The sequence below is a fragment of the Ipomoea nil genome, unplaced genomic scaffold, assembly GCF_001879475.1.
Source record: "Ipomoea nil cultivar Tokyo-kokei standard unplaced genomic scaffold, Asagao_1.1 scaffold0805, whole genome shotgun sequence".
Lineage (NCBI taxonomy): Eukaryota > Viridiplantae > Streptophyta > Magnoliopsida > Solanales > Convolvulaceae > Ipomoea > Ipomoea nil.
Genome location: NW_017617233.1, coordinates 3,854,008 through 3,859,275, shown reverse-complemented (window position 1 = coordinate 3,859,275; position 5,268 = coordinate 3,854,008). Strand labels below are relative to the sequence as shown.

General features: G+C 32.7%; 1 long non-coding RNA gene across 2 annotated transcripts; it reads right to left on the bottom strand.

The window, feature by feature from the left end:
- Positions 1-261: 261 nt before the first annotated feature.
- On the bottom strand, positions 262-2,645 carry LOC109177646. Of its 2 annotated transcripts, none has more exons than XR_002053609.1 (5): positions 2,384-2,645; positions 2,187-2,286; positions 1,316-1,506; positions 786-1,125; positions 262-441 (listed from the first exon to the last, which is right to left on the bottom strand). It is a non-coding gene; the product is annotated as an uncharacterized LOC109177646 (long non-coding RNA). The 2 variants fall into 2 exon arrangements; XR_002053608.1 differs by having other exon boundaries at positions 951-1,125.
- Positions 2,646-5,268: the final 2,623 nt, after the last annotated feature.

Genomic DNA, 5,268 nt, shown 5'->3' with positions numbered 1-5,268 from the left:
TAATTCCGATCACCAGATGAAGTGGTCGGAAATAGCGTCCACTTTTGTAAAGTGGTCGGAAAGAATCAACCACCAATTCTGATGGTGGATTTCGGATATTCCGACCAAAATTCCAACCATATGTGGTCGCAAATTCCCACCCTATGTAAAGCTGTAATATTAGCAGTTTCCGACCACATTTGGTGGTTCGGAAAATAATTATGCGAAAATAAAAAAAATAATTGCACCGTAAAATTAATTTAAAATACAAATTATCCACTTGCAAGTAGCAATTGTAACACAAGTAGTAGTAGTTTCATAACAATACAAGTTTACGATGCTAATCGGAATAAACAACACCGAACCATACATTTAATACAATTTACATGCAATCTGTGGCACTAATGTCTAATTAGTCACAACTCACCAGCATCATACTTTGTAAACTACATTGCCTTGACACTGCAAAAAAAAAAAAGTAGAGTAAATCAGTAAATAGATTGAGAATTTGAGAGCCAGGACCAGAAGTACTATGGTTAGCATTTAGCAATCACATAGAAAGTAATAGAAGAACAAGGTAAATGAAACAACCTATTTGGACTAGCAAGCAACCTAAAGTGGAAACCTTTGCCTATTTCATTTCTGCCTAGGCAAAGTTTTACAACCGTGCTAGACATACTGCTTTTACATATATTCTAAGTGCATCCCCTTTTGTGAGATGTTTTTGAGATCATAGAAAGTAAAAACACACACACACACAATAACAACAAAAATAAAAGTAGAATAGAATTAATAGAGTTAATTACCTTATAACTATAAGGAGTGCAGGAACTTTCAGAATCTGAACTCTTATTATATTATGAAATCTATATCTTGTCCCCAGTAAGATTGCAGTCACAGTTAACAAATAATCATATTTATGATGGTAGCTATAAATAGTATTTAGAATTGAATTGAACTGAATTGAATACCTGCTGGAAGAAGTGACATGCCTCATCCTCATGGATCCTGCCTTTTTGTGTGATATAATCAAAAAGTTCGCCACACTTCATGTATTCCATAACAACATAGATGCGTGATTCGGTCTCTTTGATTTCATACAAGCAAACTATATGATGATGTACTAGCAGCCTCACTACCGCTTCACTGTCAAGAGAAGACAACAAATTCAGAGAAGATAACAAGTGTGATAACTTCACAACAGAGGAACTTTTTAACAATAATGTATAGATTGCTCAACTTCATCACTTGTTTTCCTTTCTCTAATTCTCTCCACAGAAAACTTCACACAAAAAAGTGCATTTCAAGGCACCAAATTAGAGTAATACTAAAATACCTTTTGCTGCAACTGAATCGTTAACTGCCGATCCAAGATCTTAATTGCAACTTTAAAGTCCAGTCAGGATATGAGTAGCAAATTTAACCTTCCCAAATCCCCCAACACCAAGAGTTTTGCCAACAATGTAGTTTGATAAGGTATTTATGCTAGAACTGCTTCTGCTAGACTTTCTTGTATCCATCTACCAACTGCAAGCATGAAATTCCCATACTTTATTCATATACACAATGGAAAACATACCAATAGCAAATCAAGTTAGCATCTTTCTGCTACATAACAAAAACAATTGCCAAAACAGAGAAGAAGAAACACACAAACAGACACAGTACCAACAACATCATAAAGAATCAATAGTAAATAGACTGTAAGGTAATGATTTAAAATAGTAAAAATTGCAATAATCACAGTGCAGTGATGGCAGCTATGTCAAATTGGTTTCAGTAAACAAGCAGAACTTGTGGAAGTTGATTTTCTCATCAAACACAAGAATGAGATGCAAAGTAATTACTCAAGGTAGTTAATGAATTTAAATGTTATGTGTGGAAAATTAGTAACGTTTGAGTGTTTATATATTCCATGGAAAACCATTAACCATATTTGCTTGTTTACTAAAAAAGAGAAGCAAAGGTATTCTATGTCAAGCAAACTCTCATATTTTCTTTCTCTTCCCGTCTTGGTAGACACCAAGGGACTAATCAAGTGCAAATCATTCCTTTAGTATAAACTACAAACACATCTTAACTGGTAAAGTAAAATTCACTCCAGAAAAGTAAATACAAAAAAAAAAAATGTATGTATCAATACAAGTAGAAAGTCATACATACTGTATACTGTTTTCTGGATACACTATCGTAGATAACCTGCTTACCTGCCTGAATGCCTAATAGATCTAAAAGAAGCCACTTTCCCCAATTCGAAGTGAAGGCCAAGCTCGAATCAGTTCCGGAGATTCGCTCATGTATACCTCGCTGAATATAGTAATAACAATAAATTAGAAATAAAGAACCCTAAGTCCCTGAACTCTAACAAAAGATAAGAAACTAACAAAGGCATAATAGAGGTTACCTTAGAAACGATCAATGCAGCGAGTTTTCTTTCATTGCATTCCGCATCCTCATACAAACTTTCTCGGCAGAACAATATGCCAACGAGTGTTTGAGACAGCGGAGATGAGCGGGGAAAAGGTTTATTTCACAGCTACGTCGTTGATGGGGGAGAAGGTTCGCAGCTGCGTAGTCGATTGAGGAGAAGAGGTAGGTAGGAGAAGGCGATCGAGGGCTTCATCTTCGTAGACGATCTAGGGCTTCAGCGGCGCAAAGGTGTCGGACTATCGGGTTGAGTTGGGTTAAGAAAATATTAAATATATACATTGTATATATAATAGATATTTATATATTAGTTTGGATAATAACTAAAATAGGTATGTATTAAACATTGTATATATAATAGATATTTATATATTTATATATTAGTTTGGATAATATATACACTATCGTAGATAACCTGCTTACCTCGCAAACATAAAAAATAAATGATGCAATGTCAGTTATTAAAAATTGATGTTGTATATATTTTTTAAAAGAAAATATTGTAAATAAACATAGGACGTTGAGTTTTTGCACAAACCCGACGTCGTCTGTCAATTTTGAAAATTTTAAAAATATATACAACATCGGTTCGTGGAATACTATTAGACACCGAATTCTATGATAATACTGTTAGAAACATTTTGTTCACGAAATTCTGTTAGATATAGAATTTTGTGATAAAAATAATAGAGAGTACAATATGCAATGATATGTAATATATTATGTTGGATTATGAAACTCAATAGAACTAAGACTGTAGAGTCCTAACAAGAATAGATGTTTTAGGCTCTGTTTGGCAAACCTAGCTGAAAAGCTATAAGCTTAAAATTGAAAACTGAAGAGCTGTTATGATTGAAAGTGTTTGGTAAATTAGCTTTTTGATAAGCTGATAAATGTAAAAAGACTAAAAAGGACATCTTCATAAAATTTAAATTAGTTTATTTACATATTAAAATTTAACATTTTGTCTTTAAAAAAATTAACATTTTGAAATAAAACTATTAGCATAATTATGATCTAGCATCTCATGATCTCATAATGAAGTAGCAATATTGTTGCAAATCTCATAATAATAATAATAATAATAATAATAATAATAATAATAATAATAATAATTGCCGTGAAAGATGCAAATAAAGGAGAAGAGAAAAGGGTTTTAATTGGAAAGGGTAAATTATGTCATTTCTTTTTAAAAATATGGATAAATATGGAAAAAAAGTTAGGAAACTAGGATCTTATTTTGAAACGCTACTTAATATAGCGTTCCAAAATAAGCTCTTATTTTAAGCTAAGAGTTTATTTTGGTAACATTACTAAACAAAGCTTATAGCTTATTAATAGCTGAAAATAAGCTATAAGTTCCTAAATAAGCTCTGCCAAATAGAGCCTTAAAAGAGTTAGAGTTAGAAAATGATTTCATCTATCTACATGGAAAGGACGACACATTTTTATTTTTCATAGCAAGAATAATGAGATGGTATCTAGTAGTAAATTCTATGCGTCGTGGTCCGTTAAAGTAAAAAAAACAAGTATGAGTAAAATAATCAATATTGAAAAGATAAATCATGTGGCTTTCATACCATTGAACCACAAAAAAAAAAAACAAAAAAAAACAAAAACAAAAACAAAAAAAATTCCGACCACATTTCAAGGATCGTCGGAATACCGACCACTTTGGTGGTCGGAAATAAAGTTAGTTCAAAAATTTAATCTGCCCAAAGAATATTCTGACCATCTTTACTTGGTAGTCGGAATTTCCGACCACTTTTACTAAATGATCGGAAATTCCGACCACCGTATCCCTCCGGCGTAAAAATGGGAAAAAATCACTTTTTGCGACCAAATTTTCGGGTGGTCGGAAATGAGGTCGGAAAAATGCTAATTTCCAGCAGTGGAGTATAGTGATTTTTCTTGATTTATTTCTAAACGTCTTTTTGTGCTTAATTGGGTCCTTTGACTTAATTCGATGCTTTTACCTAATTGAGTAATCTATTAAGATAAACATATATACACACAGAATAAAACAATTTTCATCAATTTAAAACAGGAAAAAAGAAAGGGGACCATAAGTGAAAAGACTCAAAGCATAAGGGAGTTCACGTCTGGTGACGTAGAAACTCCTCCACCGCCGCCGACGCCGAAAACTTTTCCTTTCTCTTCAGCTTCGAACATTCCATCCTCACTTTCTCGATTTTTGCAAAACAGATCAAAAATATTTTCTTTATTTCACATATCGCATCCAGTAGATACGTGCACCGCACGTGCGTAAATGGTCTACATAACTCTTCTTTATTTCTTTTTGTATTTTTTTTTTAAAAAAATCCATGTTTCTCCTACCCCTCTATCCTACACGCGATCTCAAAATTTGGGGAAAAAATAAAATTGATTGAAAATGCTCTAAGTGTGTATTTAAAAGTTTTTAATTCAATAATTTAATTTTTATTTTCAAAACAATAAAATACTCAATTTTTTCTTAATTCTATCTTAGCATTTGAGTTTCGGCTGGAATTACCATTTGAATGACGGTGACAGGTCTCACCGCCGTGGAGGAATCAGAGGAGGAGGAATCTGTGAGAGGGTTTTGATGGATAGATGGATGGAAGTAACTTACTACTGACAAGAAGTGAATTTTGCAGAGATAACCATATAATATAATATAATATAATATAAGCTAAGGTGGCCGCAAAATGAGGTGCTGCCGATGAGTCCTTTTGATCTATATATATTTGACAATACTCCATAGGCCTTAGGAGTTTACTAGCTGCAGATGTTGTAGGGGTCTTTTGACATAGATTTTTATATTATGAAATTTATTTAATTTTTTTTTCATAATGAACTCTAGTTCAAATAGTACCTTTCTTC